This window comes from Ostrinia furnacalis, unplaced genomic scaffold (genome assembly GCF_004193835.3).
Source record: "Ostrinia furnacalis isolate ACB-3 unplaced genomic scaffold, ASM419383v2 OfSCF7454, whole genome shotgun sequence".
In the NCBI taxonomy this organism is placed as follows: Eukaryota; Metazoa; Arthropoda; class Insecta; order Lepidoptera; family Crambidae; genus Ostrinia; species Ostrinia furnacalis.
This window is the reverse complement of record NW_021137693.1, coordinates 148,622-176,592: the sequence shown is the minus strand read 5'-3', so window position 1 is coordinate 176,592 and position 27,971 is coordinate 148,622. Positions and strand designations below refer to the sequence as shown.

Genomic DNA, 27,971 nt, shown 5'->3' with positions numbered 1-27,971 from the left:
TGATGATGAGGCAATTTTATAAGTAAGGTAAGTAATTTGTACTCATAGCTTACTGGTCAATGTAGCATAGAGGACGACCTTAGATCTGACAATTTGTTTGATAAAAATTGCAGAGTCAGAGACAAGAAGTCGCTATCTAGCCAAGAAATCCATTAACTTAGAACAATGACTCACGTTCAGTAGAACGTCTACGAGATAAAATGATAGTAGGTAGGTACTATGCCTTAAGGTAAGTCGTTTGGAAAATCCATTGCTTGCAATGCCTTTGAACGTCTTGTGAAGAAACCAAAGTGTTTAGCATAAATGAGTCAAATTACCAAGCGGATTTTGACATACGTAATATTCAAATAGCATCCGTAATGGTAAAAGTCATAGTATGACGTCATTACTAAATTCTAGGTACACGAGTATGTAGTTGCGAGCATATTGATTTAAAAGCAGTTAACTAACCTTTAAAATCTCTTATAAGGCATTTCTTTAAAAGTATCACTGGCGGAGATACGGACTGGTATGAAACCTGTTTGTGCTTAAGTCTTGATATGTCTGCAAGTATGGACTAATCTGCACTTTGACGGACATATGCTAAATACCGCTAGTTATGCCACTAGATAGGTACCTACTACCTTTAATACTAAGAAGCATTTTATAATGAGTTACCGATATGATAATATGAATCTTGATCTAGAAATCATTTTACTGACAGACTAATCCAACTTCTTACTAATCAAACTTCTTACTAATCCAACTTCTTGCTCAAACATATCACTTACCTACGGACACTTCGACCGCGTACCAACTTAGTGAGCTGCTAATCTGTGCCTTAACTTTAAGCCAGGTCAAATAGAAATACTCAGTTCAAACACCTTATAGGTACACACAATTCTTTCTTTGTATCATTCGTAAGTAGGTACGTACTCTTACTTAAGTTATTCAATGGCCCCTAATTTTCTCTATACAAATACTTAGATACGTACGTAACTGAATACCGGAGGTCATCGACCCACTTACGAGGTCTTACGATTACGTAGGTATCTCCATTTTAGGCTATTACCAGATAAACCGAAAACTATTCTGGTAATGCACCGCAATTAATTGATTCCGAACAAAATTACTGACCGAAATACTATTGAATGGTATTTTTCTAATTTGGGTTTGACATTTGGGTTTTCCTTATTTAGATTATCGCATGATTGATAAATAAAATCTAGGTTAAAGAACTTAAATGGTAAATTAAAAACGGATTCGTTTTTGCAGTAACATTGCAGCCACTGTAAAGAATTTTATGACATAAACATCCTCGATGTTTAGTACCGTACCTAATTATTACTTTTAACTCCTAAAATTTTAACTACCGTTTAATAATCCCTCTGAAAATGTATATATTTTGCTAATTTGACAGAGTTATTATATTGATATAATGCTCAAAAATTAATGATTAAATACATAACTCGCTTCTGCTATACTATTAATACATAAAGTGACAAATTAATGCATTTTAAATAGCTTTTCTTTTTAAATAGGTACCAGTCTCTCTACATCAAAATGCTTTTAACCGGAGTAATCTATCACCGTGAATAAACTGACGTAATGCTCAATGCTCGCTCACACTGAAATAACGAACCTTAATCGAAAATCTATTTGGCTTTCATTTTCGATTACGTTTACACCACTGCTGTATAATCACATCGCCGCAATATCGTACTGCAAATTGTTATTGTCTACTTCCGTTGCACCTTTTAGTGCAACGGAAGTAGACAAATAATAGCAATCTTCCATTGAAAATAATAGCAATCTTCCATTTATTATTTATTATTGTTGTTATGACTTTTATTAATCCTCGAAGATAATTTAAATTATCAAGGAAATACGTAGGGCCGTAAATTAAAAAACGCATTTAAAATGTCCCGTAGGTCGTTATGTCAGTAAGATTTTATATCAGAATTTCATGGTAGTATTCATGTCAATTTTACGCAACTACAAATTCGAAAAAAGTTTTTTATAAAAACTTTCTGTTTCATAAAACTATCATATTTTGATTAGAGACTGCAAAGCATCAATTACCTACGCCACGGCCCCTTATTTCCTACGCAGATGAGCGGAAGCTCTCAACACTTTCGTGAGAGCTTTCATCCACGACGTGTGTTGACGGAAACTATCGAGGCGGGGAAGAAAGTTACGTTTGAATAGTCTTCATTTGTATTGAAATAACTTCGGTTAAGATTTATTTTGATTTCTCATAACAGTTGGTAAATGTACCTACTACTGTTCGGGATTCGTAGTTCTGTAGTAAAACCACAGGGAAATCTTATAATTTCGCCATTTCGGTATCTCTTTCCTCGGCTTATTATATTGTAAGATTAGTTTGCAAAATTATGTTGGAGGTACCTATGTTATGTTTTTTTTTATTAGAAAACTAAATATTGCGTTTATTACACAAAGCCAATATAATCACGATAATTGTTGTAAACAGCTGCAATTTTTTTTTATAGTTTGTTTATTTATAGCGCTTCATTTTGCTGCAAACCACAGTCAGGAAATCACTGCATCCAATCGAACCGAACTGCAATAAAGCTATTCCAGGAGCACTCGACTCGTCCTTGGGTTATATTTGGGAAAAGCGTTTATAAATTCATCAAACGTGAAATCTGTTGGCGTTTCAGCAAAGCTTCCTGGGACGAGACGAGATGGGCTGAGTGGGCTATAAATAACAAATCAGCGTTCATTTTTAACGTAAACTGTCATATTTTGTATTCAGAGTTAGAAAATACCTTTTCATCTTTCGAGTAGGTACAGATCGCCTTGAGAAGAAAATATTTTTTTATTTTTCAATATGATACTTATGTTAAAAAGAAACTTAAAACATGAGTAGGTTAATACTTTAAAACGTGGTGATAATAGTTTTCCTTTATTTAGATTAGATACTCATATCTAATATTGTATCTCATATCTGATTACAATACGATCTTTAACTTAATCTAAATTATCACTGTCAATTCTAATTATTCTAACAATATTGTTAACAGCGTGATAACCACGTACTTGAACAGNCTGCCTAGCTGTATAGTATGTATGCCACCTGGGGGCGGGTAGTGGAACTCGTATTTCATTCGTTCTATGCGTTTGGTTATATGATTTGCAGAGGTAAATTTTTAATTCGAATTCAATGTTTTTATGCATAAAAGTATGTTATTAAGGTGCAATCATAAAATTTTATTTAAAAAAACTGCATTTGAACATGGATTTCATTTGTTATTTGTTAAAAAATAATGAGTTTTAGCGAATGTTTTTCATTAATAAAACGCAAATCCATGAAACGATTATATACGACCGGTCACTTTTCGGTCTTCATGAAATGGACAAAATTACACAATATTCGAATTTAGATATACGATCGATGATCAATTGTATTCATTGTCCATCCATGAACAACTTTACACAATCGCACCTCAGATAACGTAATCTTATGAAAATCATATACAAGTTAATAACTATATCAACACATTAAACCCCGAAATGGTGTTTATGTAAATTAAAAATAATCACGAGCATAATTCATCGCTAACGTGCGTAAAATTCAACAGCCTGTTCACAGCCACAGTAAAGATTTATGAAGTAGGCCTACCTTGTTACGCATCCCATGTTGCAGTGATTTGGAGGACTCACAGCCATGTCTGCGTTTCTACCTCTTTCACACAAAGCTGAATGCCAGCATGAATGACAGATATTCATATCTTTCAATAACCTTCTAATAATAAACTTCTAATAATAACAAATCTGCTAATAAACCTATCGAACTAAATAGATCCCAAACTACGTAAACCTTCTTAAAATAAAAATATTCGAATTTGGGAAAAAAGACATTAGGGAGGATAGGGTAGTAGCTCTACGAGCACTGCCAGCTACATAAAATATGACGCCAATTGACATTGGCCTGTAGAGAGCAATCATTTATTGATTAAGATGAAGTTATTTTGCGAGCTTAAGTAAAGTTACTTTAAAAAAACTAAATAAAGAACTTAAAAAACATGTGAACAGAAAAGGTACGTCATAATCTTTAAAAGAAGTGAACTTACTGAGTTCAACTTAACTATTCAATGCTAAGCACTTGACTGTGCCGCCATATTATAATGACAAAACGTCCTACCGTGAAAGAAGCTCTAAATAAAATACATTATTGTTACGAGCAACGTGCTCGCCTTCTGAGAAACATTAAGTTTTTTAAGCTGGTGCTGCGTTATTTATTACATAACTTATTTAGAAATAAACTGTATCAGAACATATTAGGGTATTTCTCATCGCCACGGTTCTCATCGTCACCTTCGTGGCGAATTTTATTTCTAACTTATTTGAACTTTTTGTAAACAAAAATTGTAGCGCTTGATGTGAAGATTGTATTCTCAGTAAATCAGTCAAATAGTGAGTCTCGTTTGGAAGCTTTAACGTTTTGAATNGACCAACGTATTTCGCTTTCTCAATTCAAAATAATTATAAGAAGATATTTTTTTGACTGTTGTGTGGAAAGTATATTTAATTACGATGATTTTAGTATATGATACACACAAATTGAATGAAAATTGTGAATGCAGTAACCAAATGTTTCATTGCAACCGAAGGTGTGACACGATGAGAACGCGAAAAATGACCCCGTTTTTTATCGTTTCATGTGATTTTTTCGTATTATTTTTGCTTCTATTACGATAAAATTTATTTTGTATGTAGTTAAATAGATATTTTATCATCTGATTTCAAAGTTATTGTTCTAACTTATACCGTTTATGAACTATTACTGTGTGACCATCAAATTTGAGTGTAAATGAGAAGTACCCATTACCTAGGTATATGTAATTAAGGAGACATCGCGAAATACATTATACAACACGAGATATAATTAAAGATATAAGATTTATGTTTTCTATTTCAGTAACTGAAAATAAATACATTTTCTTCATCTTGTGAAAAGAAAGCTCAAAAGTTTTTCTTAACTTAAAGTCATGTCTGAAGTCTTTGAAGTTTTCAACGACAAAAAACTTTTCATTTTCTTCTCATTTCAGGCGACTGGAATGGAAGTTCTAAATATATTTTCTTCCGTTTCCAATACCTATTTCGTAACTGAAACTATTTATATTGCCGGAAATTGTAACGACTCAAAATAACTCCGCCTACAGTTTGCTTGCTCATTTGCTGACTGTTATTTATCTAAAATTTTACCTTTATAATATCATCTTAGCACATTAGTGACATCACAAAGTAGAAAGAGTCAGAAGTTCAAATTTTAGAGTACCTGCGCTCGTTTCTAAAATATCAATTATTATACACACCAGACCAGAACAAGGCCACAAGTAAGTGCTCGGTTAACGAAAGTACCCGGAAAGCTGCACTAGGTACGCGAGGAATGGCGCCGTATTGCAAGGAACATCACTCATCATGATTCACAATGATGACCACGACCACTCTGGCATGAGTGTACCGACTGAGAAGAAGAAGTACTTATTGGTATAGTCAAGCAAGTCGACCTGTATCCTAGTATGTGCCGGCGCAATCTCATACAAAATTAAATTCGTATACTAAATAGAGATATGAATACACCTTAATACTGAACCGCCCTACTACGTAGATCTATGTTGTAGCCAGAGCTTTGAACCTCTTATCTGTCCACGTGTGCTGAGACCTACATAAAATGTTTGTCCGTAAACAACTTGTAACGTCGTGGGCGGAGAATTAAAGCCGTGTAGTATCGCTAAGTACCTCGCTTGAATTCTATCTTGGCTGTTGAAATTCGTAGCATTTAATGTTGATATTCTGAGTTCAGGTAAGCGAGTAACATTCATTTACTAGTAAGTAAGCTTCTTCGGTGAAGTTTCATTAATAGAAGTACCTTTTAATTTTTTTTTTTAATTAAATATCTTTTCAGCCATCATCGTCATTAGGTCATATTATTTTCCACAACAGGAAGAGAGCACTCTAATTTACCTGTGTGTGATACCTGTGAATTTACCACATGCAAAGGGAGCTTTTTCAGTGCATAATATAAATGCACAAACGGCAGCTCATCGTGCAAAACTGTACAACTTTATGTTCTGGTAATGGATTCTATTTTGGAACAAATATTAACATTTTGCAATGCTGTTGACCGTACTGGTGGGTCAGCAAACGAACGTCGCGCAGCCTGCATTACCTATCGACCGCGGACCAACTGCATTGCACACCTGTGCTGCACTCGCCGCATCAACATACGCTGCAGAATTACAAACGTGTGTCCACTATCTCAAGCTAGGGATACATGTTTGGTTTTAAGTGAAGTTCTTGATGATTAGGCGCACTACGTGGTCAATGGGTGTTTGATGCGTTTTCACTCAAAAAGACACACGTCTTATTGCTTCTATAGATGTCCTCTAATGATTTCATCATATCTTTCTTACTGTTCACAGAATTTCTTCCTGTGTCGTCACCAGACGCCGCGCCGGACGATTAGATAGAAGTAAGTACATATAGGTATATTTATGTTAACTAGGTACATACAATTAAAGTGAGTTTTTCAGGACGATGAGTACCATAAATGAACGTTATGCTCTATAGAAAGATCTCTGTATGATGCAAGCTTTACTAAAGTTATTACAACTATTGAGTTCTAGCTACGTTCACGAAGAGGGCTTTTGGTTCAATATGGGACTATGTGTCCTAGCCTATGTTTTGAGCTATTCCTACAAACGGGCAGGTGCAACCACGACGCGCAGGCTGCAAAACCTATCGACCGGGGACTCCCGACCCGACTGCGTTTCACTCGCTAAATTATAAAGCAGCTGCACGATATCTTAATGCGATGTAATAAAGCTTAAAATCTAATTTATAGCTGCGAAGCCACCTGGTATTTTCTATCCGGAAATTGGCTTTCTGGCACCGAAAGTGTGTCTAGCTTTTACTTAATTATATGATGTTGGTGTTAAAGTAATTAAAAAGTTGTCTTAACAGTGATTAAAGACTGAGATCCAAATTACGGGCTTCATGAAACTATAATAAGCCAAGATCAGTAGAGTAAAGTATTTTCAGATACGTCACTCCGTCTACGAGTTCAAAGAAAAAAGCACAACTATTTCTAATTAGGTACCGCCAGTCCGCGGACGTAAATAAAACAAATTAACGTTTCACCTAAAGAAAATCTAAAAGAACTTGTTTCCAAACATTTATAAGAGAAAGAATTTGCTTTTAGCGAGAGCTTTAGAGCTCGGGTTTTTCTAGATTAAGGAGAATAAAACGGCAATAGCCACACAAAGCAAGAACTGAAGTGGTATTTAAAGCAGAAGTATTTAAAGTACCTATCATTTGCATACTTACTACGTAAAACGTACGTACCGAATCGTATAATAGCAAATAGTGCTCTTTGAATTACAATGCATGCACACCACGTATAAGAAAAAACTCTGTCTTCAATGACACCCATAGATTCAAGATTTGTATCCTACATAAAGAATGTCTCTGTTCTAGTCGTGGTGTACCTCTAGCCTTAGAGGCCGCATTGCAAGGATGGTCTCCGCATTCCGCGCTCCTTTCACGAGAACTTTGCAACATTCTGCAATATGCCAACGGGCAAATGTCGATTCCCATCTAAATATAATAAAATATTTAAAATATTCTCTGCTCTCCGTCTCAGCATGACGTTATGATGTCCGAATAAGTATCAGCGTTGACGTAATGGATATTTTCAATGTGGCAGGTAACGTGTACGTGGAGTCAGTGATCTTTTGAGAGATCAATAATTATGTTTTAAGACTTCATATTTATTAAAAGAAACAACTGAGATTTTGGAAGGAAAACAACATTCCAATAGGTGTTTTCCATGATGCTTTCTGTTTACAAATTTTTAATGCAAAAAAGTAAGTACCTAATTGAAACGGATACTTCACCTCGTTCCAGCATTAACAATATCCGCGATACACAACCTCGTTTCGATGACTGATCCAAAAGCCAGAACAAATAGATTTCACCAAATTATGCCCGCTTTCAGAATCCAAACCTTTGGAGTGGAATCAAAAATACACTAACTACTCTTTGTTTTTCTTTCGTTGTCCACTTTTACTTCTAACATTGGTGTGTCAAAAGCAATTTATCCCAGAAACGTGCCCAATGCAACTTCTTTTAAAGTATATTTTGGGTGGCCTTAGGATAGTAAAAAAACAATTAAGATCATCTCAAATTACATGTTGTTTGATGGTAATCAAGGAAAAATCGTAGCTCACGACAACCAATTTTCTAGATGGTAACCATTAGCTTGTATCAAAGAACGCACCGACGGCAACTTATATCAACATAATTAATAAATTCCACGTTCATAATAATATGATAGGAGTCGGCAGCGTTGAAAAAGTATTATTAAAAACAAATGCAACAAAAGTTGAGGAAGGAAGGTTTTTTGTTCGCCCGCTGCGGGCACTCACCCCGCGCGGTTCGGGGTGCATCCTCTACCGTGCATCATGAAAAGTAACGAATGCCTTGGATAAATACACGCTCCATTCAAATAACCTGGCTCTTGTCTAATTTGAATGATTACCTTTTCACTGAATTTCAAAAATAGTCCGTTCAACGCTAAACGCTTTGAACGGGTTATAATGATTCACATATTCGCTCGAAGCTGTTAAATTTTAAAACATAATCGAACGGGTCACGAACATTCCCGGATTAGTAATAATACAACTTTTGGCCATAGCGAATCTTCTTGGAACACGATAAGTATCATTTCCGATATTTCCTAGAAAGCACACGTGTGGCATTATAAAAACAAAAAGGTCTGTCACGTAGGTCACAGCAACAAGTACCAAGCAAACATAATCTCACCATAGCTCTGCGCCATTGAGATCCCAAACAAAGGTATGAGGACAAAAAACTTGCGAAAGGCCGTCAACTACCTGCTTCAAAGACAAGTCGAGAAATGAAAAAAAGCGCGGGAAACGTTAAACTGGTCGGGCGCGTTTTTGTTTCTCTTAGCTTTAAAATTAAAATTTATCTGTTGTAGTGATCAGAAGAGGTGTAATTAGTGTTTATATTTACTTGATTATATATATATTGTGTAGTTAGTGTATAATTGCTGTATATTGGTAAGTCTTTNAAAAAAAAAAAAAAAAAAAAAAAAAAAAAAAAAAAAAAAAAAAAAAAAAAAAAAAAAAAAAGTCGAGAAATGCCTAAGGACTCGGTGATGTCGATGACACGCCAGAAGCGTTCCGTTCTTAGATTCCGTTGCCGTTCGCAATATTTAACTTGAAGTACGTATCTTAATTTGAGAGTTAGGTATTTCCAGCAGCTGATTTGTCTCGTGGGGCTGACTCACAGAACCCAAACGAATAAAATCCAAAGTTATTTAGGAGCAAAAAGTCAACAATGATGCGGCTTCAATAGGGGTTATTGAATCACGAACTCGTTTATGTTTTGCCATTGGCGAATCCTTTTATGTACGATGTTTCATTTGGTATGCCCGAATTCAAGCATGTATTTGCTATTCAAAATGGAAGTTAAATAGATGAGGCAACGTACAGAGATGATGTTTATATCGTAAACAAAAGAGGGTTGATTACTTAGGTGCTGCGGGATTTGATGTAAGATATTTACGAGCAGAGTGAAGGGTCCAATTTACACCTTGGAAATAACACAAAGAATGCAAACTAACGTCGGAATTAATGAAGTCCACCTGTTGACGCTACACCTGGCACACATTATGGTGGCGTGCACGCTCAAAGGGACTAACCAATGTTTATCTCTTCTCATACAAATATTTAAACCTTGCGTGACTCCATCCGCTCTCAAATTGAACGCTTCGGGGAAATTTCTCAAACCCTTTAAAAGCCCAAAGAAGGCGATCCTTTTTCAAAGGCACAACACAACATAACCATAATTACAGCTATTCGAACTAGTCGGACCGCTGTCTAGTAACTAGTACAATATCCGGTTTCCCGTACCTTATTTGCTGGCGGCATCAAATCCTCTTCAGCTCCAGATATTATCGAGCTTCATTTAACTTTCTGGTTGCCACTATTAAGTTAAGAACCACTACACTTTCCACCAAACACGAAAACTTTTGCGGGTCTTTTGTTCGATGAGTTTTTAATTAAATTAAATAATTATCACTGTTTATGATTACTGTTCTGGTATTTATAATGTGTTGTGATGATGTTTTAATTTATGTTTTCCACTTTTCTTTTAGTCGGGATTAGTAAATAGGATTGAAGCCGCTCGCGATGTGGAATAACGCCAGCGGTTGTTGCTCGGCGTCGACTGGTGAATAGTAGATAGTAGCGTACTCGCGACGCAGCAGACATCAGCGAGTGGGAGGGGCTGCGACAGATATACAAACAATGCTCAAGTGGGAGTGAGACGGCGAGATACGTCATCACTGGCACATTTATAAGGCTACTAATGAAAACCGTCGTCGGAACTAATGAAATCAGCAGCGAACAAGAGCGTCTACATTCTTGCCGAGTAATACAGGTTTTACCTGTGGCCGCCCGCGCACGGTGGTCCCGAATTAATAAAACATGGACATTGATGCTAGAAGCACGAAATTTTTTTTGATGGTTACTGCTATGATAACTAATAAGGCAAAAAAATATTACAATCCTACGACGTCTATTTCGTAGTAAAAAAAAATATATAGATATTTTTTGTATGGAAGAAATTACGTTTCTGTCAATTTTTCGAAATTCTTAAACGATGTCAAGATGCCGATCACACATGTTATAAAACAAGTGATTCTGAGTATTTCATGCGAAGATACTTGTCACTTATCTCTGCGTACTTTTGAGTTATCGAGGGTTGAAAAATCGATTTTTTTATCTTAAATATTTCCACGAAAAATTGCCAAAATTACAATATGGTGTATAAGGGACACCTTTGATGACACATAACAACGACTCGCACTCGCGCGCGCTCGTATGCATCAGCTTTCAATAAAATAAAATAAAAAATTAAGGGAAATACTTAATACAACGTTGTATGTATAGGTCCGCTGGCCGTCAAAAAGTAGCTTATACCAGAGGTTGCCCAATTTACAATATGTCCATCATTGATAACTCACACAAATATCATCTCTCTGTGAAGGATAACAAGTTTTTTTTGTTTCCAGAAGCTTTTGATAGGATGGAAGCTCATAAATACTCTCTGAAGTGAGAATGAATCTCAAATTGCGATATTGCCATTTTGACAAATTACATGATGTAACTAGCACTAACGTTTATCTTCAGGTAGACACAGTTATTGTGGTATATCATTTGAAAGGTAATTTTGTTAGCTTTCAAATGATATCAAAAAGATATAAATAAGTTTCTTACCTAAATTTAGGAAAATATTGCAATAGGTCGAAGGACAAATGGACGAAAACTAATCTACAGGAATAGCTAATTTTGGTTTTCGTCCACCCCAGTGCTTGCTCATGACGTCATGGACGAAAACACAACAACGTTTAAAGCTGTTTTTTGTTTTCGTCCACATCTTTTTAACGGTATTTATGGGTTTATCACTGTTAAAAAGTGGACGTAAACTAAAATGTCTAATGTAATAACAATAAAGATCATATTGGAAGAAAAAACATTGTATTTTGTAGGTCCATTGAAGTAAAATGATATTTAAAAATATTAACTAGGTGTCAGGGTTTCCGTCCACGTGGACGAAAACCAAAATCTTGCAAAATTGTTATGCTAGTATTAGTCCATTTAATTATCTATGATAACTATACAAAAACTTTAATAAACCCTTAAAATAGTGTTTATTATGCTAATAATTAGACATACGTGCCAAAAACATTACGTAAAGTATCTAAAACAGTAATTAAACATACCATGAAATTTCCCTACCGGCACTTTTTTTTCTAACTTGACGACGTTTACCATTCACCTGTGTGCAGCAGCAACTTCCGTAGATTTTTTTGGAGTTATTACTTGTCAAATTACATTTTAATGCTGGCAGAACTGTTCCTTAGATATTATAGATTGTAGCAAGTCCAAACTTGCACGGAAAGTTAGGTTTGTATTCTAATTTTCCGTATTTGTTTGTGGCAAGTCGGTCAAATGGACGAAAACAGGAGCTGGACGGAAAACCGGCGCAATTACCCTATCTAGTAGGAAAAACTTTCGAGTTCGTTTCGTTGCGTATTCAAAGTGTCATCGAAAAATGTTGTATGAAAAATTAAACAGCGCCCCCTAGGGCGGCTATAATATAGGGGGCGCTGTTTAATTTTTCATACAAAATTTTTCGATGACACTTTGAATACGCAACGAAACGAACTCGAAAGTTTTTCCTACTAGAGGTACAGATTAGATTAACGGCCTAGATTGTTCGGATCGGACTTGCGGTTGCGAACAAAGTTAACAGACGGTTAACCATCGGAAGATTTGAAAACGCGAGTCAAGATTAGGATTTTACATGGCATAGTCCGCTGGACATAAGTACGCCTTTTATCTACATGACATTTAATTCTTGAATCGATTGAATAAGACTCTTGCACAAGACAATAGACCCAAATTAATGTACGACACAGAAACTTAACTATGATGCACCGTGTGATTTAAGACTACATGTGGAAAAGGTTTGTGTCAGTTAACTAACCTACTAAATCTATATTATTATTATTATTACTTATAATAAATCTGTAGAGAGGTCAATTCTGTACATGAAATATATTTTCAAAATAACTATCAGGGGGTGATTAGTGATCGATACTGATGCCAAAAATGCAATCATTAAAATTTTTGTCTGTCTGTCTGTCTGTCTGTCTGTCTGTCTGTCTGTATGTTCCTTATAGAAACAAAAACTACTCGACGGATTTTAACGAAACTTGGTACAATTATTCTTCATACTCCTGGGCAGGTTATAGGATACTTAGGAATTCCCACGGGAACGGGAATTAGCGGGAAAATCCTTTTATATGAAAAATCTAAACCGCTTAAGTNATTTTTCAACCCTCGATAACTCAAAAGTACGCAGAGATAAGTGACAAGTATCTTCGCATGAAATACTCAGAATCACTTGTTTTATAACATGTGTGATCGGCATCTTGACATCGTTTAAGAATTTCGAAAAATTGACAGAAACGTAATTTCTTCCATACAAAAAATATCTATATATTTTTTTTTACTACGAAATAGACGTCGTAGGATTGTAATATTTTTTTGCCTTATTAGTTATCATAGCAGTAACCATCAAAAAAATTTTCGTGCCTCTAGCATCAATGTCCATGTTTTATTAAATCGGGACCACTGTGCCGCGTGCCGATAAGGTAATTTGAATTCCTGCAGAGTGAAAAAGACGGAGTCACGACCGAAGGCTGTATGTCATATGTGTGTTTATGGGTGTGTGATTCGAAAAGAAAACGTTGATAAAATTTGAATACTGGGTTCGTTAACGGTCAACGCAAGTCACTTGGGTAAATAAACATTAGGTTTCTCGGGCTATGAATCATCTGATCATATTTGCATTGTGCAATACGAATAAGATGCTAGATTATCCTATTAATTTTAACACCAAGAACTGATGATGATGAATTTACGATGATCCTAAACAATTTTTCCAGAACTTACTTTTGATAAGTAGGTACGATGCATGAAATACAACAACTTAATTCCACTTAATTTATGAAGACAAGATTTTCAGAGTATGATCATCCTGTATCCATCCATAGCAAGGATTCAAACATCAATAACTGGTCATACTAGGTATATGTATTATTTTTTTCCTTAAAATAGTTTTTTACATTAGGTACTTTAAAGCAAAACTTAAAATTGGGAAGACAAGGAACATGAAAGACTTATGGCATCAACTCGTACAAAAGCACTTACTACCTCTAAACTTTCTAGTACAAAGTCCTACTTCGACTCTCATAAACCACAATAATGCTGTAATAAAACTTTATATAATGCTCATACAACGCTGCAAACTTGCCAATAGCTATGAAAACTTTCTAATTACTAGAAGTGTACTAATTAAAAGCTAAAAGTGAAACGGTGGTAACAGGTAGAGACAATAAGAAGCTTGAACTGTTACAATAGCAATTCAAGGCACTAGTGCGAAGGTAGGTACTTGTACCTTATTGTTAGGTAAACCACACGTGCTGTTTTTACCAGATAAAAAAGTTGTTAAAAGTTTTAAAAGAGCTATTGTAAAAGTCTCTTGCTTAGCGGTTACAAACTTAATAATTGAATTTCGTTTTAAAGTTTCAAAGTTTATTTCAAACACCTTTATTGAATTGCAGACGGGTTTTGAAACTTATAATGGCCTTTTTTCTAGCTTTTGTTTTATTTTGCTTAGCTGCAAAATAAATAACAATGGCGCGTTAAATGTCCTATCGTCTCTTTTTTTCGCGTATAGTAAAGATATGATTTACTAGTTCATTTTTTCAGTTTTAGAACCACGTCACCACGTTAGGGGTCCACGAGCTCTTTTTGCTCCTAAATAATTAGATCCTTGGATATTTTCCTTAATAATTACTAAAATAAAAAATAGCACTCGAACAAGCGATGGCACATAAAATAGTACTTATGCAAAATGGTACGTACAGACTCAAGAATAAACATACAAACTTTTTGCGCGCAGTTTTCACAAAAAAAAAAGAAAGAAAAATGGCGACCCTACGCATGATCGTGATTCAGTTCCGGCGCGCAGCTCGTCTATTTGCCTTTCTTATTGGCGGTAGTCGAAGAAAAGCTTCACTTTTACCAATTAGCCTCAGCGCATGAGCGAACAGGCCCGCTTTGTTCCAAAAACGAAAAACACTTTTACAAATGTTAGTCATCGTGCTGCGATTATGTTGACACGCTGACGAAAAGTGGATGGCTGAGCCATTTGTGTTACCAAAAGATAACTTTGTAAAAAAGAGTAAAAAGGCTTTTTATAATGCAGTATGCAAGTGACTTTTGTTGTAGCAGTAACTAACTATTCTTTCTAAGCCCCCTTATATAAAAGTTACACCGAAGGTGAACTCTGGTTTAAATTGTCATTTAGAATGGAAATGTCATTTTAATCTAATTTTCAACCCGGGTGTAACTTTTTATTAATAAGGGTGTTAATGTACAGACGCAAGCAAATAATTTTGGTAGCAAAAGCGCATAGTTATATTACAACGGCATACGATGCATGTTGTTTATCTTGATTATGTCTTGTCCTCTTGTGTATGAACGGACGAAAAAAACAAGTTCGCACCTTTTGATTTGCATATGCAATATGGTGAGATTGTATGCCTATAATGCACACAGAACTACAGAAGGAACCTAATAATAGTCTGACCCGATAAGGAATCAAATCCGAGAACTGTGCCATGTGCGGCATTGTTTATAGACTATGATCTGAGTTTATAGAGCTCTACTGTTGAAATCATTGGGACTCCAATCATAACCATGAATTATTTGTCATGTATCCTGCAAGTTGTATTTCTCTACTATTGGAGGAGTTACCAATCCGAATATGTATCTCATTGTTTACCAACTATCAATTGAAAAGTATGAAAGGAAATGTTTGAGGGTCTTTTTTCCTATCTATCATCAATTTTTTGGTGCCAACATTTTAATACTTTTGTTTGGTTTGTTTGTAAAAATAAACCATTATAGGTTTTTTCATTACGATGAATAAATAACATGAAACTATTTATCGTCCTGCCAGTAGGTACTGACATTAATAATTCAGAAACAATGTTTTTCCATTGGTAAAAGTATCTCTCAGACATGCGATTGAAACATTAATGGAAACCCATGATTAATGAGCCCATGGCAAACAAAACTGGACGAATGAATTTCATAATTGCTGTCAGTGTGGGTGCCCATATTTATAGAATATAGGACTACGCAATAAAGTAAAGCCTTTTTTTGCTATTTCCGATGTTTAAAATATTTCCTGTTTGGCCTCAAACTTCCTGAAATCTACATTTCCTGTAACAACACAAAGATAAAAAGCTCTAACGATGAGATAACACTGTTTTAAATTAATGTATAGTGGATAATACCTAATTAGAAATTATCGTACATTCTTGTAATGTTTAACTGATTTCAGTCTAGTCATATTTTTTTTAAATTCAGTCACAGATTCTTCTGACAGGAAATACATTATATGATTTTGTGCTTCAGAAAAAATTAAGTTTAACAATAACAGCTGAAGAGTTGATTAAGTTCTGACACCTCAAAATAGCTGCTTATGTTTATATTAGCAAAAAACTACCACTTGACTTATTTAGATTTCACACCTTTATTGATTCAGTAGCCCCAAGAATTCTAATCATTCAACCGTCTACGTTTATATTGTTTATTAATGAGGAATTACCTTACAAATAATCACTTGCCAAAATCCCAACACTGATTCATCAATGTCCGATTCACTTAATGACCACATTAGGCTTTCCGAGCCGAAAGTATCACGAAGTCGGCTCTAAGGGCCGTATTATAAAACAACACCTAAAACTCGACTCACACTCAAACATAGATTGGTTTATGCTCAGAAAAAGTTGAATATTAATCACAATGCTTGCTATATAGGCCGTGTGGCAAAACAGAATGAGACCACTCCGACTCTGCTATAAATGTCATTAAAATAGGACTAAAGGACAAACCTTGTGACCAGGCTTCCCCAACCCATCTAGCCAACGTGGGAAGTGTAGGCCAAATTCTCCATTTGGCTCTGATGAATTAGAGAGGGTTGTAAGCCCGAAATAAATGGTGACGTCTCCATCGGAGGCTAAGATACACTTTGCGTCTCTAATGCCCGTTTTCACCATCAATCCCTAATTTTTAAGTGACCCCTATGGTAATAATTAACAGGAAGTTTGTGGTCATAGGGGTAACTTAAAAATTAGGGATTAATGGTGAAATCATGAATGGTGTGCCTTTGGAGTAAGGGCTCCTGTAGTGGGCATCAATAACCTGATGATGATGATGTAGATTTGTATTTGAGAGTCATTTCATAATACGGGCCTCAGTCAAAATGGTAATGATCAAAGTGAAGGGACAGACGAGCGTTTCTCGCCAGATGTCGCGTGCCCTGAATAGTAATACTAGAGGACTTGTACGAACTCGGTTTCATTAAAGAAAATCTTGTGAAGCGAAAGTTGTTTACCGCCTACCGCATTGCTTGAAGCACCTTTTCAAAGTTTAAGCTCGTGTCCGAAACTCAAAAATTTAATATAATGATGAAATGAATGGCTGTAAACATTTAATTGGTTAATATTTTTAAGTTGAATAAAATTGATGCTCAAGAATCGATTCGATAATTCGTCTTATTCGTATAGTATTTAGTAGTATTGATATAGATTCAAGTCTACACATGAGTTTAGAGCCGTCAACCAGTTTTAATAACTATTTAAGTACCTGTAAATTTCGATGATTATACGTTACTAATGAAGATGCGCGTTAGGAAATCAATTAGGTGTAAAAATACTTTATCAATACTACTTCTTAAAATACATATAAATTACTAGCGGCCGCCCGCGACTTCGTACGCGTGAATCCCGTTTTTCCCGCTAATTCCCGTTCCCGTGGGAATTTCGGGAATTCCATTCTTAGTGCACCTCTACGGTACCTAAGCTACGTCCCTTCCAAATTTCAAGTGCCTACGTTTAGCCGTTTAGGCTGTGCGTTGATCTGTCAGTCAGTCAGTCAGTTTCTCCTTTTATATATTTAGATTATAGTTACTTACTCATTCAATAAAATCATTATAAATACCCAAAAAGAGCCATAATAATTACACTTCACAACAAGTTTAAATTCCAGTTAATTTTAATGGTATACTCATTCTGAGTTATATTATCACAAGTAACCTGTCATGAAAACGAAAGTTCAGATACAGCATGAAAGTCTTTAAATAAGACTTAATTTAACACTTATGTAACTACATTCAGTCATATATCGAGCGGCTTGATGTCGCACAAGACTGAAATATGCACGTCATCAATGATCACAGTTGAGGAATCATAGATCACAGATGATGAGGAAACGATGAAGAAGATGAATAGAAACATTTCACCATTATTACATACTTTTTAACCGACTTCAAAAAGATAGCAAGCTGAAGTGGCAGTGGGCAGGGCACATAGTACGTAGAACTGACGGCCGATGGGGCAGCAAGGTTCTGGAATGGAGGCCGCGTACCGGAAAACGCAGCGTTGGACGACGACCTGATAAAGGATGCATGAAGGCGCTGGATGCAGACCGCTACCAACCGTGCGATGTAGAAGTCATTGGGGGAGGCCTATGTTCAGCAGTGGACGTCCTATGGCTGAAATGATGATGATGATGAAAAAGATTTCATTTTTTTCTTCCCGGGAAAAGTTTTAGTCCTATACTCGAAGTCTACTAGGTGTAGGTAACATGAATATTAGATAGGTACGACATCTCCTCCGTATTATTTTATTCTTAATTAACTAAGTGTCAGAGCAGAAAATCTATGCTTGTAATCTGTGTTTTAATATACTTTTTATTTATTTATTTGTCGTTATCTTAATATTATTAGATTTATTACTACCACCGATGACTGCTTTATTGGTTTTGTTATAAAATGCATCCTTTACCAGGATAAATACAGGAAACTAAGCTGTTAAATATTTTAAGCATTTATCAGATTATCAACACGACTTGTGCAGATCAAAATGCAGGAGACAGGCAATCATATCGTTTAATTGATAAATGACAACGCGGAAATTCGTGGTTTCGTGCACAAACTACGGCAAATTCGGCTGATTAATGACGTTACGTTGGCTAAATGGCTCCGAAAGCCAAATGCAGCAGGATGACATCATTGTTCATCCTTCCTACAATTTTATTTGTTCAATTTATTTACTTTCTATAAATAAAATAGTTCGTCATCTCTATCCATACTATTAAATGATGAAGTAAACTGTCTGATTGTTGTTTTGTTCGGTTAATAAAGTAACTAGATATTACGGTAAATCAGATCCTAAGATCCAAAGATAAATAAAATTCGTAATGATCCCAAATCAAACTATTTTAGTATTCAGAGCACAACAACTAAGGAAAATACTGTATTAAGAATCAAGATACCTATACAAGGAAATCCGTGCAGACAACCGTCGTTAGATAGAGTCACTGATTAAAAACTTCTGCAACCTGTGACGATGGATATTGATTTAAAATGAAATTATGTTGATAAGGAATTTTTTTACAAAACTACCAAAACCTGAAATGTTTTCATAAAACCAACAATATACCTACCAAATAATTGAAGCAAGAAAAATAGAGAAACACGGGTAAATCTTATAATTGAAGCAAGGTTCCTACAAAAGCGAGCGAAGAGTTCCACTTGCCTTTGTACTTAGAGAACTCGAATAGACCAAAAGTATAACCCTGTCTAAATCCGCACTAGATAATAAAATGCGAAAGTACTGTCGGCCTGTTGTACTATCTGTCACCTTTTCACTCTTTTTTTGATGGAATTTGGTAAGATAGTTTAGTTTAGTTTAGGACCCAGGAAAAAAGGATAGTTCCGAGATTTGAACAAGTACATACGCGGTCAAAAGCCAGTGTTTTTATTATTCATCTGGCATCCCCAGTAGAAAACACCGGCATTTGAATATGGCCAACATTTGTCACAGGCGGAGGTGATCGACTGACCTCTTTGCAGTCGGAAAAGTAATGACCGTACTCGGATTGTTCACGAATCGACCAACAATTATAGACCCATCAGGACTAGATTGCGGCCAACGTGACGTCGGATTCGTCATCGGAGTAACGTTAACTTGATACCTCAATAAATCCAGGGTTGACAACATTATATCGAACAGTCCTCTTTACATCATGTACTGAGTCATAGCATAGAACTACCTATAACCACCGGAGCTTTTTTAAGCATAATAGTATAAGTGACTTTCGAATCATAATAATCGCATACAATGTGATTTGATATGTGAATTGGGACTCTAAATAGGTACCTCAAAAATATTATACTTGAAAAGTCAAATATCATACTTTAGATGATTACCTATATCCATCAATGAAATGCCTTCATGCCTTCTACATTTCTGTCTCTGAAATACCCATACGATTATCCGATAATTTTTATGACTCATTGCATGATTAATAAATAGAAGGACCTTGCTATACCACAGGTTAAAGTACAGCTACCCAACTTTTATATGTGACGCACAGCGTGTCCTCATCAACTACCTCCCGGTTCCCGGTTTCCATGCCTTCATCATTACCGGACATGGCGTAAGTTGCCAGAACATAACTGTAACTAGAATTTTGGGGACTTTTAGGGTAATTGTGTGGCACCCCTGTATAAATCCGTTTCATCGGCTTAGCTGAACGAAGATACCATGTGTTTAGCGACCTGGATTCGGCAGGCCTAATGACACGTGAACGAGCTTAACACGTTTTGTGGTAGCGTACAGTCAGTCAACTGCACACGAATGTATAGTTTATTCTTCCAACCTCAGAATAAAGTTCCATGTCCCACAAAATTAAAGACTTTTTGTGTAGTTGACTACTCGTTTGACAGTCACAGTTTACAATTTAAAAAAACTACCTATCTTGAGATATTTTTCTAAATTGCCTTTTTAGTCTTGCATAATTTGTGATGCATGTTTTTAGAAGCTTCCTTCAAAACTTCTAGTTTAGTTTAGGAGCACCTTAGGAAGCACCTATCTTGTTGATTCAAGATTATTGTCGAAGGTTAATATGAGTCATAAAATATTTCTATGAATCACAAGTAACAGTATGAACTCGTTATTAAATGATACTTACTGTTTAATGACTACATAAGAAGTTGGGTGATTGTCTCTAAGTAATAGGATATTTGATTATCACTACAATAATTTTAACCGCAACTAAATGAAGTTATTACGTTTTCAATCTATCTTAACTGGCCGTAGTTAACTCATTAGGGTCCACACGACGTCATTAACCTAGAATATGGCTGCGGTAACTTGATGCCACGGAACAGCTTCACAGGCGAAACATAGCAGGTAGAGGTAGAGAATGATTTATATTTTTCAGCTTGTAAGCGCTTTGAACCTGTTTGGAAGCATTTTGGAGCTTACAAGTCATCATTATCATCATTTCAGCCATAGGACGTCCACTGCTGAACATGGGCCTTCCCCAATGATTTCCACAATGGCCGGTTGGTGGCGGCCTGCATCCAGCTTACAAGTGTTTTGCATTAATAATAAATAAATAAATGAAGGCTACAGTCTAGGCGACAGCACGTTATGCTTAACTATAACAGCCTTTACAAAGACTTCATAGTCCCGTAGACTAAGAGTGACTTTTTGGTGGCCAATAGTTTGGTCGGCATTCATTCTTGTTCATACTGATTAACAGCTCGACCATACCATCGGCTGTTAAAAGTCTGAATTACAAGAAGACTTTTACATCGACTAGGAAAGCCTATGGTGATGTCCCGCGTTCCCCACTCATATATGGCTCACAGCGGAAACAATTAGGTTTTTAGTGGGTAGGCCCTGCCCTTCTGGTAAGGAGAGCCCCACTCAACCCACTTATAGCTACCCTTGCGGCTGGTGGGTATGCATTTATATGCATTTTTCTGACGACAAAAAAAGTCTCCTTGTTAAAAGACTCCTTTAATGCATGGGCATTACCAGCTCACGCTAGCGTGCCCGCTACCGCTTATAAACAACCAAGACTACGGTTAACTTGTTTTGCTTGCCAAGTTAATAGTTTCAGTATAAAGTGTTTTATGATAAAAATGATTAAGTAAATGCCTAGCAAAAAAGTTGTTCCAAGATAATAACCTAGAGATCCAAATCAGATCTAAAATGTGGAAAACTTTGTTTAGTAAATTATTCTATCGAGTAACCTAGTTCTTTAAAGAACTCTCAATATATTTACTCGACTTCAAAAGATGTCAATCGTGACGCTTGCATGACTACGCCAGCGGTTCCCAAGTTATAAATAAATAATATTGAACCCTCATTATTATGGAATGACCACTATATATACTAATGGAATGGATGCTACTATGGAATGGATACTATGCACCATAAGTTCACGAGATTTGTACCTTGTTTGACTGATCTTCTCATGCAACTTCTCTCATTAATCTGAACTTTTGAAATATTGCAATGAGCCCGTAGCCCCATCACTACTGCTCATTTCTTGTGTGACACATATTTTAATGTCTCATTTTACTCATCCACTTCTTGTAAAGGCTGACGAAAACCATTCACAAAAAATAATAATTCATTTATTAAAACACTGTATTTCAAACAAAAAATACGAAAAAAATAATAATCCGTTAAAATACTTTGATGCATAGTCACATACTAGTGAAGTTTGGGAACCAAAGCTCACGGATACGGTCTTCGGAACCACACTAGCGTAACCAAAATCACTTTCCCGCCCAAAAACTGTTTGATCTCAGTACCTCTTAGTCCAGTAGAATTAGCTTTTAAATCGGAAATAATTCCTACTATTAGAGGCCGGTCGATCTATTCTCATAAATAAAACACTGGATACTTAACTTTCACATTATATTGCCTTAATTTAGATNGCGGGCGGCCGCTAGTGTAATAATAATTTTGAATTAGATATTGCATATTTTTGATTGTTCACTTACATGTATTCTAAACTCTCCATAATAAAGGTTTTAATTACTATACTTGGGTTACAACTAAGGCTCAGTTGCACCACCTAACTTTGACCGTAACTATAACGATAACCGGTGTACAGATTTTTGACGTTTGTCAAAGTTAAAGTAAGATGGTGCAACCCAGCCTAAGTATTGAGTGTGATTTTATAATACACCACAATTTTACACGACAGAAAATAATATCCCCCAAATCCCTTATGAAATTTAAAATATCCGGGAGTAATATACACATACGCCATACATAATATATCGTGGGAATATAACGCAAGCTTCCCTCACGAAGGGCGCTCTGAAATATTAAACAGCGGACAGACAACGGCAACATATAACTATGCTTTTACTCATAAATCTCTGGACGAGCATGTTATAAAATTTTGACCGCATTTCGAGTATTAAACTGAATTTTCCACTGAATAATCCAGTTCCATTTTCCTGGAAACCAGCAGATTTCCTTCAAATACCTACTTAATTATGTAAAACCGCTTTTGCTATGAAATGTTTATTTTACAAAATAAAAGTACTCTTTATTGTTAAAAAAATAACAATAGGTGGTTTGGTAATGGTTAGCGTACCTAAGTACCATACTACAAACAACTACGCTAACTGGTTTTACTCTCGTAGGAGATGTGGTGAGCTCAGGCATAGGTATAGCAGTAATTATTTATTTAATAGAAGCTCTATTTATTTTCGGATAATATATGACTGAAATCCCAATGTCAATCATAATTAATATGTAATTTGAAGTCGCTCTAGCGTAGCCCCAAATTGAGCTGAGTTTATATCGCGACAAAAACATGGCTTCATGGCTGGCACATTCACTACTTAGGTACGAGTATAAGTATAATAAACCAAAAGATAAAATAAAATATCAGTTTGCGAGTTATTTCCTCAGTGTCAAAGAAACTTTCAAGCTCTCGAGCTTGACAGCCAGCCCCGGCGGTTGAGTGCTTCGCGTCGATGCCAATGCGGAAACTAAAGTGCCAGTCTTGCGGGAAGCTAGCCAAGGTTCTTTAGTAGAATAATGTAGCAATAATACGCTTATATAAAATTAATAATAGGTAGGTGGCCCGAAAATTTGGTAAAGGTCGCGGGAAGTACCTGAATGCGGGCAGGTCGTTAAAGAAATCCGTGGGGGAGGCCTTTGTCCAGAAATTGGGCTGAAACGAGCAAACGAATAGGTAGACTTGATAATCAAAATTTTCAGGACCAAAATAAGACGATGGCTTATTTTTTGCCTAAAGGACAGTGCCTCTTACCTATCTCGCGTATCCATGAAAAATGCTCATACACAAACTAGGGCTTGGTGTATTGACTCCAAGACCGTACCTTAATCGAATATATTCATCGTGGCTTCTGACTGAAAGAATTCTGCCCCATTCTAACATGTATGCATGTAGTCTCTAAAGCTTACTGCTACAGAACTAACTAGCCTAACAAACAAGAATACTACGCTGCATTCATGCAACTTGACGCGGAAATTGAACTGCCACTGATGAGTGGCAGTTATGAGATGTCATAGCACCTCGGCGAAGTCCCTTTTGTATTTTTACTGTAAGTAGGCTAGCATAGGCAACATGAGCATATTAATTTTCTGCTAGTTATCAAAGCCAAAGCATACGATGTGTTGCGGCACCGCAAAGATTTCTCCGAATCGCGCGACGCGGTACCGCACCGCTCGCGCGTGTTCCCGCCATAGAAATGTATGACGACGCAGCGACACCGCTCCGGCGCCGCAACGTATCGTGAGCTTTGCCCTCATGTGTGAAATGTAACTCTCCCGACAGGCCTGACGTATCAGCAGCGTAGTCGGAAACTGAACGCCACACGTCGCACAAGCAAAGTTCTCTTTGTACAAGTTAGTTTGTAATTTAGTTTAACGTACAGCTCTGGAAGTTGTGAGCAGCTTTTGTACGGGACAGTTAATGTTACGACCAATTTTAGGCACAATACAGTACAGGAGAACAGTTTGAGCTCAGGACGCCTCATTGATTTATTAAGTCAGAGCACTCTGTAGCCTAGAGGTTAAAGTTTGACTAAAGACTCAAAGCTTTTACCTACTACTGTTTAAGATCATCATCATCATCATCATTTCAGCCATAGGACGTCTACTGCTGAACATGGGCCTCCCCCAAATTTCCACATCGCCCGGTTGGTAGAGGCTCATCCAGCGCCTTCCTTTATGAGGTCGTTGGTCCACCTTGTGGGTGGATGTCCCACTGTTTAAGATATAATTTAAGAAAATTTAAAACTAAAGAAGTTAACAACTGACACAATAAAGGAGTTATTCAACCGATTCGAGACATATTACTACCCTAACAAATCAAGCGATCAAGGCAGAGCATACGGTCCATGGGTCATCAATACAAGATGCTTAATCGATTAAACTGGGCTATGTTCATTATTATTCGTTCATGCACGGGTGCTCGCATTTAATGTACAAGTATATTATTATCATTTATCACCATTTCGTAATAAAGCAAAAGCTTTGCATTATAATAATAATACTTATGCTCGTACTCTACTAAACTGATACAATCTATGAAAATAAAACTAAGCTTATAAAATAGTATGCAATTTTGAATCCTTTTGTCTGTCCTCTCCCTGAGTTGTTTGAAAGAGATCACTACCTAGCGATAAGTCAACATAAATAAAATTGTATCGTTTCAGTTTTTTCCTTGTCATTTTTGTGTGTTATCCAGTAAGAACATCTATCTGCTTCGCAAAATAAAGCACTTGAAATATCGTGTTACGAGTACCTCCCTAATAGTATGTAGCCTTTTGATTGATTTGTCTGTTAGATTTACATAGATCCCCAGTTAGATACCGTACAGTAGGGTATTTTTTAACGCCGATACAAATCAATTTCCCGGGCACCGCAATCGCTTATTCAAACACGCTGGAATAACAAATTGATACGCCCTTACATATGCGGCGTAGGTTGTAAAGGCGCTGTTACACTATGCGGGGTCGAATTGAAGCGCGAGAATGTACACCGAAGTATGGGCGACCTAACTGAAGTGCTGTTTTCACAATACAGGGTGAAAACGATAACTGAACACACTCAATTATTTCTAAACTGAACAAGATATCGAAAAACTGGTTACTGATCCTGAAAGTACTTCACGAGCTCTTTCACACAATATCAATATTAGGTTTCAGAATAAACTGGATCTATCCGAAAATTAAGTGTTTCCAGCTTCCATACTAAATGTATTCCAACCACTCGTGAAGCTTTTTCAGAATCAGTAACCAGTTTATCGATATCTTGTATAGTTTAGAAATAATCGAGTGAGATCACTTATCGTTTCCACCCTGTATGTCTCGATCACTTCCCCGCATAGTGTACCTGCGCCATAAAAGATTCAGTGGATCCGCCGATCCGAAGCCGCGCTAGCTGGTTGGCTTCATAATCTGACACATTGATTGAAATAATGCCGATTTGTGAGTAATGCGACGTATTAATGCAATTTAATGCGATTTATTGCTGGATTGAAGTGTCGTCGAAATGGTAGAGCTGTGAAGGATTTACCTAATTCCATTTTTAACTTGGGTAAGATATTGTTGTAGCCACGTCGTTGTGACGCCCAAAATGTTCAGTTCGCGTAAACGTTTTTATTATTTAGGTAGGTACCTATGTTTATTTATTTAGGTATATTCATTTAGGTATGTAAAACATGTTTTATAAAAAGACATAAAGTACAATTTTGACTAACATAAATTTGAACATGAATTTGTGACAGATTATGAAGGTAGGGTTGGTTTTAAAATAGCTTTTGCTGTCTTGCAACGTTTCTCTTCTAATATCACATTCACATGCCGTAGAAAGGTATCATCACATATTTTACCATCGACTTTCCACGAAGTGTGACATCTCAATTGAAACCGCGACACTTAACTAGCGCTAAGCACATCGTTTTCACTCAGGTTTCCACCATTCGCCGGCGGATGTGAGTAACTTAAGGCACACTTAGCGTATAAATAAATAATTATTGTCTCTTGAGATGACGTGTTAGGATTGTTTATAGCTGGAAATCACTAAGTATTTGTATGCCACACAAACTTGACTCACGTGAAATCACCATAATGTACTTACAGCAACGCCGTCAAACGACAGTTATACATAGGCAAAAGGTGACCTAAAAAAGTTTGCTTATTTGACAAGACAACAAATCTCTACATTTAAAATCGGTTAGTTCAGTTGATACAGTCAACAGCACATGAAAACTAATATTTTTGTTGGAGAATAACAACCCTCCCAACTACATAAGTTGCCACAGTTTTAGTAACACAATACAAGAAACAATAAGTACCTATACAGATATTCTATTTTTCAAAAAAAAATACAAGTTCGGGCTTCCATTCCAAATTATATCGTGTTTCAGGGGCCGTTCGTGTCGATTCGACACTATATCCTAAGCTTATTGCGGATTAAGTTAACATGATATAAAAATGTCTCGTTAACACTTTCTCGAAACCGCAATTAGAAAATTGTCGCCTATTACCTGTCGTTGTCACTTTTAAACGGGGCTGTCAAACATGCACTTTACGTCTGTGCATTTTCTCTCTGCATAGTTTTCTCACATTTAACGACGGATGCAATCAAGTAACTAACGATTAAGCTGCTATTACGCACACTATCCATCCCTACTAATATAAAATGCGAAAGTAACTCTGTTACACTTTCACGCCTAAACCACTGGACCGATTGTGATAAAATTTGGTATAGATGTTACGGTTAATGTGATAAATTGAAAATTATTAATAATAACCGGTTATTATGAATAATTACCGACAGTCGCGGTAAAAGTGATAAATTAATCACATTAAACAGAGATTATTTAATATTGAAACTTAGTACTATCAAATATCATAAAAGAGAACAACATCTTGTGTACGTGCTCGTGTACAGCCAAACGTTTTGATATCATATATTACTATAATTTGGCATAATGAGTTTGGAATGTTTCTTGCATAATATTACTTTTCCATGATACCTATAACATAATGTTTTGATTTAAAGTGAAAAATAGGTTAAGGTGCGGCGGGGGTGGCCCTTGGGCCACCTCTAAGCCGCCTATTTAGTTTTACACACACATAAATGACCTCATATTAATCATATTTACCAAATCATGCGGTAATTATTCATAATAACCGGCGATTATTCATAATTTTTACATTTTTCACTTTGACCGTAACATAGAGAAAATTTGATGATATGATAGTTTTTATTCCGTTTTTGAAACTGAGACGCGCGCGATAGTTTTCTGTGACAGACAAAATTTCACGCGCGCGAAGCCACAGGCATAAGCTAGTACAAATTAATAGTCAAAGTTTTCGAGACTTGAATGAAAATACCTCTTTACATTTCCATTTTCATGATCTAAGAAAAACTC

General features: G+C 36.2%; 1 protein-coding gene across 8 annotated transcripts in view; it reads right to left on the bottom strand.

Moving 5' to 3' along the window:
- Positions 1 to 27,971, bottom strand: part of kmr (pleckstrin homology domain-containing family A member kramer) — an 89,996-nt gene that overhangs the window by 44,462 nt on the left and 17,563 nt on the right. The window contains exon 1 of one of the 8 annotated variants that reach the window (XM_028320839.1): positions 9,945 to 10,258. The exons of the other annotated variants lie outside the window; for them this stretch is intronic. The gene's annotated coding sequence lies outside the window, so the exon portion shown is untranslated. Of the gene's footprint in view, positions 1 to 9,944; positions 10,259 to 27,971 lie in introns of those variants that run through there. 8 annotated transcript variants of the gene reach the window in all.